Source organism: Mobula birostris, chromosome 9 (assembly GCF_030028105.1).
Source record: "Mobula birostris isolate sMobBir1 chromosome 9, sMobBir1.hap1, whole genome shotgun sequence".
NCBI lineage: Eukaryota > Metazoa > Chordata > Chondrichthyes > Myliobatiformes > Myliobatidae > Mobula > Mobula birostris.
In genome coordinates this window covers 113,984,734-113,998,158 of record NC_092378.1, presented here as the reverse complement: position 1 = coordinate 113,998,158, position 13,425 = coordinate 113,984,734, and positions in this window count along the sequence as shown.

Genomic DNA, 13,425 nt, shown 5'->3' with positions numbered 1-13,425 from the left:
TGTTCCCACAACCAATGATCTCACTTTTATCTTCTTATCTCATGTTCTCATTATTTATTGCTATTTATTTAGATTTGCATTTGCACAGTTTGCTGTCGTCTACGCTCTGGTTGATCTTTCATTGATCCTGTTATAGTTACTATTCTGTAGATTTGCAGAGTATGCCCGCAGGAAAATAAATCTCAGGATTGTATATTGTGACAAATATGTATTTTGATAATAAAATTTACTTTGAACTTTACATTTAAGTTGGTTTATTATTGTTGCATGAGCAGAGGTACAGTGAAACACTGGCATGCAGTCCGCATAGACCATTTCATTGTGATAGTTAGTACAAGGGAACACAATAACAGAATGCAGAATACAGTGTTACAGAGAAAGTATAGTGGAGGGGAACAGTAAGGTTGAAGGCCATAGCAAAGTAGATTGTGAGACCAAGAGTCCATTTTATTATACTAAAGGACCTTTCAAAAGTCTTATGATAGCAGGACAGAAGCTGTGCTTCAGCATAGTGTTCGGTGTTCTATAAAGCACGCAGTTAATCAGATTTATCTTCACTTTCTTGTATGGTGAGAGGTTTGTTGTTTTGCATGTTCATATTTAAGCACATGAACATGAAGGGAATGGAATGTTGTGGATGATATGCAGACAGAAGGGATTAGTCCACGTAGACAACACCCACTGCTCTACCCTTATCAATCACCTTGGTCACCTACTGAACAAAAAACTCAGATCAAATTTGTAAGATGTGATCTGTCCAGTTTGGAGATCAATTTTGCCACATGCCACATCCACAGCACAACTAGTGAAACTGATATCTATGTAGGTTCTCGGTTATCCAGGTCATTGTATATCACACAGTAGTAAGTCAAGACAATTGGACTTGCTGTGTTGTCTGGAAGACGTTTCACCACTCATCTGAGTTCATAAGCTGGAAAACTACCCATCGTGGATCAAAACTGAAGAAGCCTCTTGATGAGTAGTGAAACGTCTTCTAGACAACACAGCAAGTCCAGTTGCCTTGATTTACTACTGCTTGATAGTGAAACTGATGGTTTGCTATCTGACTACTTGGTAATTCCCATGAATTGGCACCTGACCCACCAGTTGATGTTTCCTGCACTGCCCCAAATGTCACTAGAGACTCATTTCCACACTTCTCCAGGGTTTCATTTCCTGCACTCCCCTGAGACTCAGTGGAGTCCAGGCTCTCGTGCTCCCCTTCAAACCTACTGGATTCACTGGAAACTTTATTACAAAAGAAGTGAAACGTAAAAAAAAACTGTATTGAATTTTAATTACATACAATATTTGGGAACATTTCTCAGCCCGACTGGTTAAGGTCCAGACCATGCTAGATTTTTGAGAGTTTGCTGTAAGTAGTTGAACCCAGTTGGATACATTCACTTCTTCTGCCAGCCATCAACTTTAGCATGTTGTTGGGAAAACTCAAAAATGTCTCAGCAGTAACATGGCAATGATGTGTTCGGAGACTGGACAAAATGTGTCTGAGATCAGGCCCATTTGTGCAGAAAGCAGGTGTGACGAGAATACACATAAATTAAGATGTTTGCTGGCCTGGGATAGCACCAGTGGCATCAGCAGTTGGTCTGCCACCTGTCCTCAGGGGAGGGAGAGATAAGGCACACAATGAAGCAGCATTTGGAGGTGTTAATGAAGGAGCCATCAGTCTGGGTATTGTCAAGATCGGCTCCCCCTTTGAACCCTGAACTGTTTGAAGTGATGGACAGGCGATCTGGAGATGAGTAATGAAGGGACGGGAGAGAGAGCTGTCTAGAGCGGCTCCCCCTTTGAACCCTGAACTGTTTGAAGTGATGGACAGGCGATACCCCAGCAGGGGGGATAAAAAGGGACAGGTTCGCTAAGGCAGGACACATACGACACCCGAGGTAACGAGACCCTGGAAGCGGTGCTCCTCTCACAAGTTGGTGGGAAGTACCGGGCCATAAACGCACAGGGTGGAAAGGTACGATCAGCGGGAACCCGGTGTGTGTCCACCCTCGCTTGGGTGCCGGGTTCACTGCAGAGGATCGACCGCATCTGGAGGAGGGGTTACAGTCGGTGACCTCAGGTGACATCACAAAGGACCCGCCCGAAAGCTGCTTGTGAGCAATATCGCAGGTCTGTGAGTGGAAGCCGTTCTGAATGATCAGTCGTTCTCGTGCTCTCTCTCTCCCCCCCCACCACGTTGTCCATCGCCATGGCAATGATTACTGTGAACTGAACTAAATTGAACTGGACTTTGTGTCACTTTGAAATTGGTCATTTACCCCTAGACAACAATAGAGCTTGATTGATCCTGTTATCTTAATTCTGTGCACATGTGTGTTTATCATTGCTGAACTGTTGTATTTATTATCCTTTCGGTTACTGTGTTGCTTGTTTCTTTAATAAAACTTTCTTAGATCTAGTAATCCAGACTCCAACGGAGTGATCCATTTCTGCTGGTTTGGCAACCCAGTTACGGGGTACGTAACACAGGGAATAGGGCCTGGTATACTGATGGAAAGCAGCTGAAGCAGGACTAAATATAAGGCTAGGTGCAGTCAAATGTATAGTGTACCTGGAGATAGAGAGAGAAGGGTGTAAGATTTGATGGGAAAGGAGTGGGAGAAACTCAGAGTGTAAGGTATGGTTCCAGAGCAGGGGTAGCAGGTGAAAGGGTTCATAGAGAATTGAGGATAAGTTTCAGGGACAGGTTGAGAGAGGGGAAGGTATTGAACAGCACGATGTGTGTGTATGATGAGACAGAAAGCATAAGTGCTGAGCGGCACTTACACACAACCCTACCAAGCTGTGAGCATTAATATGTATGCAGCAGAATTAGTACTCCACTTGAGTCGGTACCTTGCCAGTTTGTGCGGTAGCTGGTGTGCAAAATTGCCTATTGTTGAACTCCACATACTGTGCCAGGCAGTAATCTTAATAATTTTGGAAATATGTCACAAAACCTGGCATGTTCTTATAATAACTACCTTTAAAGCAAATGCAGCATTTTGAAGAGACATGTCAGTTTTGCAGTTACTGTGTAATTTGTGAATTAAGTGGAGGAAACCACTTACTCAGCATGTCTGAAGATATAATGTGCAATGCCTTCAAACTAAAGAAGTGAAAGAAGGAAATGTGTAACTACACATTTCTCGTTTCTGCAAAGTAGAAGGTAGAAGATGATCACATTTGAGATAGCAAAGGACTGTTTGATTATAACTTTTTTTTACCATGGATAGTTTTAGATTAAATGAATAGACACTGAACTTGATTAAAGGTCTTTACCAACTGAACTTTTTTGTCCAAAAAGCAAGGCAAGTTAATTGTAATGTATTGGCATTACTATCAATCGAAGAATTACTGAGTAATCTAAAGAAGTGTCTGCTTATCTCACTTGGAGTGGATGTGTCAAACAAAAAATAACCACAAGCTGTTCCCACATCTGATGTGTTATTTGTTCCTATGACTAGGGTGAAAGTGTAAATCACTTCCCTATCAAGTGAACCATCTGATTTATGGTGTGAATTTCTTCATCAATGATTGGGAAAATCATCTCATTGAATAACTTGTTGGGCTATGTGCAGGAACTTGCAATATAAAATATGGTGGGGCTGAACAAGCCGGAAAATAACAACAAATAACAATAAATCAAAGAAAGTTTTGCAGAGAGGCTCAGTAAAACATTTATCAAATCAGACACAAAGGCTTCCTTTTGGCTGAGAAGAGGAAAATTAGCATAGAGTAATTCTTTCACGCCGTGAAGAGTTCTTTCTCAGGACTAATGAGTTACCGCAATCAATGCACAGAAATGCTTGAGTTGGCTTCAGACAGGAATATACCAGAGTGGAATGATATAGAGAGGGGCCTTGCCATCTGAGAAATCAGAATTACTACCCTAAATTTGGCATACAAAGATTGCCTTTCTGATGAATGTGAAAAAGCAAAACCAACAACTTCCCAATTGATGTCTGATTCAAACTCAGGAATATGTTGGTTTCTGAAAGTTGATGCAATAATTTACAGGAAATGAATAAAAATCCAGTGGAATACAATGAATATAGCCTGATCACCTGAAAAATTGTGTCCCAGTTTTTCAGCATTGAAAACTTTTAAGTTTGTTCATATATATTTTTACCTAGACAGTGGAGCCTTGATTGATAATCTGTTGAGAGATAAATGGGTAAAAAGTGGATGATTCTTGGGAACTGGCATTGAGATCACTGCTATTTTCAATCTAAACTATGTGAACATACAGGGCATAATTCCAAAATCTAATTGATATTGGACTCAATATGCAATAAGCAATGTGGCCTTGAGCAACAGAAATTGGGAGAATATAGACAGGCTGATAAAATGCTAACAGGTCTTTACCCTAAATAAATATTGAGTGACACATACGGGAAACAGAATTTTGAAGTGGCCATGTGAATTAAAATTTAGAAAGGCTTCTGAGAGTGCATTATCAATGGAAGATCTGCAAAAGGTAAGTCATTGAAATGTGTGTTCGAAGAGCTCACCATTGACAATAAGTTCCAGTTCGTTGGCTTAATTTTCCAGTTTTATCTAAAGGAAATCCAGCAGTGGATATCATCCAAGCAGTGTGACATTTGAAAGCTAATATGGTGATCCATCAAGCTGGTGACGTGGCTACTTTAGCAGGCTCTTGGCTTACTTTCTAAAAGTAAACACTGCTGATTTGGAAACTTCTATTCTTGATAATATTCCAGGGGCAAGCATTGGGAAAAAAATTGGAGGTGTGAGAAGCAAAGATATAAAATTAGATAAGCAAAAGGAATTACAGGCAATTATCTGACATTAATTAGATAGATAAGAAAGAAGCAACGTTGAGCTATGGATAAAGAAAGGTCTTACAACCTACCTCTCATTTATAGATAAAAGAGTATTACAAAGTTTCCAAATCCTGCAGGACAAACATGGCCTAGAACATAATGACTTTTTTAGGTACCTTCAAGTACGAAACTATGTTAACCAGAGTTGTAGATATACAGACCTATCAACAGTAGAATTAGAATTTTTCAAGATTCTGAATTCGGCTTGCAGTTCAATACCTAGTAAATCAGTTTCTCGATTATATATTGCACTCTCCCATGCTAAAAATGTAAATACACTGTATATTAAAGAGAAGTGGGAGAAAGAAGCGGGGTTGGTACTTTCAGAAGAGGCTTGGGAGAAAATCTGCTGCTTTCAATGGTCCTCGACTAATTCTTTGACTTGGAGAGAACATTGTTGGAAAAACATTATAAGATACTTCAAGACCCCATATCAGGAAAAATATAAAGATACAAATGTGATGTGTTGGAGAAGGTGCGGCTCCAAGGAGGCAAATCATTTTCATATTTTTTGGGATTGTCCTAAATTAAGTCTATTTTGGGAAGGTATTCATAGAACATTAGTTAAGGTACTTAGGTCCCAGATACCTCTGAACTTTGAGATGCTCTATTTGGGGCATGTATTGTTTCTTGAACAGAAGGAAGATATAAAGTTGCTGCAGGCCCTCTTAGCAGCAAGTAAGAAATCAATCACTAGAAAATGACTAAATCCAATACCACCTACATTAGAAGATTGGTACGAAATTATCTTGGAAATATTTAAAATGGAAAAGTTGACCTACTCCCTGAGAACTCAAAAAGAAAAATTTTATCAAATCTGGAATAAATGGATTGAATATATAACCCCAATGCGAGCAGACTTTAGATGACTCTCCTAATGATTTATACTGCTCTTCTCATCAACACAGTAATATTGCTAACGTAAGCACCCCTAGTCTAAATGTTTGTTTTTTTTGTTTTCTTTTGGAAAATAGAGAATTAACACAAGTAAAGGGAAAGATTTGGGAAAGGGATAAAAAAATGAAAAAATTAAGTAAATAAGTACATAGGGATTGGATAATTATGTCTGCGGGCAGGAGCAAGCATGAACAAATTAGGATATAAACACCTACAATGGTTGATACATAGGCTTATATACAACATCTTGGACCAGTGTGGAAATGGTCTAGAAGGGTTATATGGAAACTATTATTACCATTTTTCTTAACAACTAATTCCATTACTTAGCCTAATAGGTTAGATTTACCACAGTACATAATTATCTATTTAAATGTTTATTTTCCTTTTATATCATCTCAATGTGTACTTAAGAATGTATAAATAATTGTAGTTTTATACATATAAAAAAATGGAAAAGGTTATACGTGTGAAAAAAGTACATGATGTTTGTGAATTCCTTATGCAAATAAAAATAAAATAAAAAAAAAGAAAGAAGCAAGGTAAGAGGAGTCTCGCCTTCTTTATAGAAACGTTAGAGGAGGAATGTCAAAGAGTAAATAGAAATGCATATAATTATTTAATAGCTTTCATGGTCTCAGAGACTCAAAGCATAAGAAAGGTAATGATATTATTTAAAATTCAGAGCTAAAGTATCAGAAATACTGCAGCCATTTGTGTTCAACAAGCTTGAATACATAGCAGTGTAACATTGACCAGATAAGACATTAGTCAGGCTGCACCTGGAGTATTGTCAACAGTTGTGGGCCACATATCTCAGAAAGGATGAGTTGTCATTGGAGAGAGTCCAGAGGAGGTTCATCAGGATGATTCTGGAAATGAAGAGATTAGCAAATGAGGAGCGTTTGGCAACTTTGGACCTGTACATGCTGGAATATAGAAGAATGTGGGGGGACCTCACTGAAACCTACCGAATATTGAAAGGACTTGATAGGGTGGATTGACAATGTTTCCTATGGTACAGGTATTCAGAACTAGAGGGCATAGCCTCAAAATTGAGGGGCATCCCTTTAGAACAGAGGTTAGGAGGATTTTTTTTTAGTCAGAGAGTAGTAAATCTGTGGACGATTCTGCCATAGACTGCAGTGGAGACCAAGTCCATGCGTATATTTAAGGTGGAAGTTGATCGTTTCCTGATCGGTCAGGCACCAAAAGATATGGCGAGGAGACAGGTGTATGGGGTTGACTGGGATCAGCCATGATGGAATGGTGGAGCACACTCGATGGGCTGAATGGCCTATTTCTGCTCCTATGTCTTATGGTCCCGTGTGATGAGGGTCTTTAATAATGGACACTGCCTTTGTAAGTCACCATTCCTTGAAGACATTTTGGATATTACAGAGGCTAGTAGCCATGGTGGAGTTGACTAATTTTAAAACATACTGTAGATTCTTATGATCCTATGCAATAGCACCACCCCCTCCCCCAATACCAGACAGTGATGCAGCCTGTCTGAATGTTCTCCATGATACATCTGTAGAAGCTTTTTTAGGTGACAAACCAAATTTCCTCCAACTCCTAATGAAATACAGCTGCTGTCTTACCTTCCTTATAGCTGCAACGATATGTTGGGATCAGGTTAGACCCTCCAAGATATTGACCCCCAGGAACTTGAAACTGCTCACTCTCTCACTTCTGATCCCTCTATGAGGATTGGTTCATGTTCCCTTGTCTTACCCTTCCTGAAGTCCACAATCAGCTCTTTCGTCTTACTGATGTTGAGTGCAAGGTTGTTGCTGCAGCACCACTCAACTAGCTGATATATCTCACTCCTGTATGCCCTCACGTCTCTGTCTGAGATTCTACCAAACAATGGTTGTATCAACAGAAAATTTATATATGGCATTTCAGCTATGCATAGCTACGCAGTCATGACTAGAGGGAGAGTAGAGCAGTAGGCTACGCACACATCCCTGAGGTGCACCAGTGTTGATCGTCAGCAAGGAGGAGATGTTATTACCTATCCGCACAGATTGTGGTCTTCCAGTTAGGAAGTCGAGGTTCCAGTTCCAGAGGGAGGTACAGAGGCCCAGGTTCTATAGGTTTTTAATCAGGATTGTAGGAATGATGCTGTTAAATGCTGAGCTGTGAACAGCATCCTGACATAGGTGTTTGTATTATCCAGGAGATCTAAGGCTCGTGGAGTCATTGAGATTGCCTCTGCTGTAGCCCTATTGTGGCGATAGGCAAATTGCAGATGGTCCAGATCCTTGCTGAGGCAGGAGTTCATTCTAACCATGAACTCTAGGGTGATCCCTCAGCTCCAGGGGTTCAGTCTCTCTTTATAAACCAAGCTCTCAGTCCTGATCACACCTTGTCAATTTTTTCTACACCCTTTCCTGCTTATTGATGTCCTTCCAATTGCTTTACAGTGCAACAAGCATGGTCTCATGAATACTTTGCTCAGCTGTAACACTAAGACCCAGCTCTTACACTCAGTACTCTAACTGTTGAAAGCAAGCATGCCCAATACCTTCTTCACCACCTGCCTACCTGTGTGTCACCACATTCAAGGGCCTATATAATTAGACATCTTAGTCTCTCTGTTCTACAACACTTCTCTTGGCCCTTGTGCAAGTCCTGCCCTAGTATAACTTCCCAAAATGTAACCCTTCACATTTGTCCAAGTTAAATTCCATTTGTCATTCCTTGGTCTATTTTCCCAGTTGATCTAGATCCCTTTGTGATCTTAGGTAACTTCCTTCACTGCTCACTATACCCCCAAGTTCTGCAAACTTACTACACAAGCCAACAACATTCTCATCCATAATTTTACTACAGATGACAAACAACAATAGGCCCAACACTGATCCCTGCAGTGTCGCAGTAGTCACACTGATCACTGATCACAGGCCTCAAATTTGAAAATAACCCTCCCCTACCTCTGACTCCTAACTCCAAGTCAATTTTGCATCCAATTGGTTAGCTTACTCTGGATCCTATATGATCTAACCTTCCAGACCACATACTGTACCATGCCAGACCTTATCAAAGGCCTTGCTAAAGTCCATGTAAACATAGAAAACATAGAAACATAGAAACCCTACAGCACAATACAGGCCCTTCGGCCCACAAAGCTGTGCCAAGCATATCCCTACCTTAGAACTACCTAGGGTTACCCATAGTCCTCTATTTTTCTAAGCTCCATGTACCTATCCAGAAGTCTCTTAAAAGACCCTATTGTTTCCGCCTCCACCACTGTCGCCGGCAGCTCATTCCACACACCCACCACTCTCTCTGTGTAAAAAACTTACCCCTGACATCTCCTCTGTACCTACTCCCAAGCACCTTAAATCTATGCCCTCTCGTGCTAGCCATTTCAGCCCTGGGAAAACGCCTCTGACTATCGAAACGATCAATGCCTCTCATTATCTTAGACACCTCCATCAGGTCACCTCTCATCCTCCATCACTCCAACGAGAAAAGGCCGAATTCACTCAACCTATTCTCATAAGGCATGCTCCTCATTCCAGGCAACATCCTTGTAAATCTCCTCTTCACTCTTTCTATGTTTTCCACATCCTTCCTGTAATGAGGCGACCAGAATTGAGCACAGTACTCCAAGTGGGGTCTGACCAGCTGCAACATTACCTCCCGGCTCTTAAACTCAATCCCACGATTGATGAAGGCCAGTGCACCATATGCCTTCTTAACCACAGAGTTAACCTGCATAGCAGCTTTGAGTATCCTATAGACTCGGACCCCAAGATCCCTCCGATCCTCCAATGTAGATGTTGGTCATTTCTTTAAAGAAAACTCAGTTATGTTACACAATTTCCCGCACACAAAGCCGTGTTGAATGTCCTGGATGAAAGGTGGAATATCCCTTTGTATTGTACTGGAAAAGCAAGCTAACTACTTAAGCCAACATTGGTGATACTTAAGCCTGGAGCGTTTGGTCATGGGGATACCATGGAGGTGGGTAGTAGCTTGTCAGTGAAATGAGAATGCTCTATTTAAAGGTTAGAATAATCACTTTGGGTTTGATGGTCTTTCCTCACAATTCATTTTTTATGTTCATAGACTGCTGAAAGATAATGCTCAAAATGCATTTGGTTTAAAATATTTTCAGCATTTACTTACACTGTAGCCTATCTGACCGTAACCCCTGCATGTTGTGTGTTATTGAGAGGTACAAGAGCAGCAATGCAATGGAATCACTATTTAGTTTTATTAACTAGGCTGCATATCAAGTACTTCCTTTACCATTCATCATGCTTCTTGAAGCACTGCAAGGGAAATTAGAGAGTGTCATGGAAGGAATGTTGTGAGGCATTTCTGGGACAATGTAATTTTCACCATACGGTACTGGATCGGAAGCCCACTAAAAAAAATCCCAGACTAAAGAACTTAATAAAAATGTTGTTCCTGTGATTTTAAGCTTACATTTATAACTTACTAATAATAGAGTCACAGAGTAATACAGCATGGAAACAGGCCTTACGGCCCAACTTGTCCATGCTGAACCAAGATGCCCATCTAACCTAAGTCCAATGTCCCCATGTTTTGTCTATATCCCTCTAAACCTTTCCTATCCATGTACCTGTCCAAGTGTCTTTTAAATATTGCTATTGTATCTGCCTCAACCACTAACTTTGATAGTTCATTCCACATACACCACCCTCTGCAAGAAGAGGTTGCCTCCCAAGTTCCTTTTAAAATTTTCCCATCACCTTACATTTACGTCCTCTAGTTTTTGATTAGAATAAATGTAGTACTACAATATTCTGTTTTTAGTGTACGTGCTCATCTTTCTGTCTGTTAATATGTTCTTCATTTTTTGGGCCATTTCTCCAGCAATGGAAAAGAGACTAGAAGCAGCTGAATTATGGTTCTACAGGAGAATGTTAAAATTATCATGGACCACACACACATCAAATGAAGGAGTTCCCAGAAGAGCCCAAGCAGTTCGATCACTCATACCAACAATAAGAGAAAGACAACTCAGATTCCTAGGACAAATCATGTGGAAAGATGAACTAGAAAAACTCATACTCTCTGGAAAGTTTGAGGGGAGCAAACCTAGAGGAAGATCTCAGCTTATGTATGTCAAAAGCATAGCCAGGTGGCTACACATCGAGGAAATGGAAGTCATCCAAAAAACGAAGGATAGATCTATATGGAAAACCATGGTCACCAAAGTCCGCATTGGATATGGTACCTAGACTGGCAGACAGTTTTTGATTCTCCTTCCTTGGAAAAAAAAGACTGTGTCAATTCAAAGTATCTTTGTGCCTCATTATTTTATATATCTAAATATGGTCACTTCTCAGACTTCTACACTCCACTGAATAAACTCTAGCCTGCCTTACCTCTTTCTGTAACTCAGCCCTGGCGACATTCTCATAAATCTTCTTTACACTCTTCCCTATAATAAGGTAACTAATATTGCACATATTACTCCAGATGTGGCCTCACCAATGTCTTGTACAATTCCTTCAGAAAATGGTGATAGGTCTTTACTATTACCTGCTTGCTTCCTTATGATAATGGTACGCATAAAGTGATATTAGACTGGGAATAACTGCCATATTGTTGTCATGTTTCCGTCAAGATAATGCATAACTTAAAAGATATTTGTAACCTTTAGGCCAAAAAATTCGAGTACATCCTAATGTTCCTATCACCTAAAACTCAAGCCCAAACTTTTCACCTATTTTCCTGCTGTGTTTTCATCTGGTGCTAAAGAAACAACACTCAAAATGTAACCATAGAGATGAACATTGCCATGACGTAAAACCTACATCAATTCAGTGGCTGCCATCATTACCAGTGCATAGTGAGACAGGATCTGAATCATACTTGAAGAATATGAGATGATTGTAGCTGATCCCGAATTCTCATTCTGGTACAATACTGGCCACTTACCAAGAAGCAGCTTCAGAAACCTTCTGATGATTTTTCCGGATACGGAAAGTTGATGGTGCAAAATCTGATTTGCAGCAACACTGTCCAACAAAAATTTGGTCAAAGATTCAATCATTGAACCACTTAAATGTTGCACTACATTATGACACACTTATATAAGTCACAGAAAGTAAAAATATTTCATAAACAAAAGATGCACTGATGCACACTGCAGCCTCATGTTTAAATATGCATACCATAGATGGACTGAGGTACTGTTTGGGATATCATCAGCTGTCTCATAGAGATCAGTATGCAATTTTAACATGCACTTATTCTGCCTTAGCTATACAAAAGAAGCTGATTACATTGCTCTTTACAACTGAACACTGATTGGCTCTCAGATTGCAACAATGGCTACATTTAATCCATTGGCTTCATTGGGTGGGAAGCACTTTGAGTCATTCTGAAAGGTTTGTGAAAGGCAAGAGTCTTTCCTTTTTCAATAATGTATTTTAAACGTATCAGATGTGGCTTCTGCTACATACCTAGATACTCTTAACAACAGTTAAAGTTGCACTATGATCCCAAAGCCATCTCAAGTGCACATGAAAGGAATTCTTCTCTGACAATCATTGACTTGGCTTTTAATTTGTGTTTAGTCAGATGCTCAGCTAGAGAAGTTAAGATCCCCCTTGGATGAATCTGAATGCCATTAAATAGATAGCTTTAAAATGAATTGGAGAAAATACTATAAGTCAGTTTTCTTAAGGTAATATAAACAGCTTTGAGTGAATTGGAAATAAACGTTGTTAGGAAGTGGTGTCAAGTGGCAAAATAAAAGAGTACTGCTATATTATTGTTCTAATCCTGTGACAGAATTAAACTTCAGATATTTAATACCGTACACGTACTTAAGTTTTATGGCAAACTGAGCAGAATGAATAATTCCTACTGGGAGGGCCTGAATTCAAAAGATAATAAGCTCCAGGAGCAACTGAAGTTGAATTTGCAGCCAACTGAATCCTCAGTGTTACAAGAAAGCTCTATTCATTGCAAAGTGCTTAGAGATATTTTGACATTAAAGAGTGGTATTACCATATGTCTGTCTTGGTTTTAGATTACTGCTGATGGAAAAGAAATGCTGAAGTACTTCTTGGCACTTGTGGATGCTTGTGATATTTAAAACATTATGGATGGAACTGCTAAAGGAACCATCTATCATTTATGATGGCCTCACATGTCCAGATGGGATTTTAAAAAGGAAGAACATTTTCTGTTCAATTTTACGTGCATAATTTGCTTTCTTCTATTTCACTTACTACAATTTATTTAAAATGTATTTAAATCTGGACGGATCATATTATTCTTCTCTCCTGCAATCTGACATTTCTTATAATTGAACTTTCTCAAACCTATATTTTCTTGTTCAATCTTGTTCATTAAGCTTTTGTTCACTCCTTTCTTCTCTTAACATCCATCTTCTAATCTAAACGATGGCTCTTGGAAACAGCCAGAGCTATTTTACCTTGTCACTGACATTATTGTTCCTGAAGAGAGTCAAAGGATGTTACCAACAGGAAGGCAGACACAGGCAGCCCTGGTTTCCTTTGTACATTGAGCAGATCCTTATAATAGGTACTGCCAGCTATATTACCTAAACATGGCTATTACTGATCCACTTGCTCCAGATGCAGAGAGTGTTGGTTTTCGTCTCCTCTAGGTAAATTGTAAAGAATGGCTTTCACGATATCAATATGTG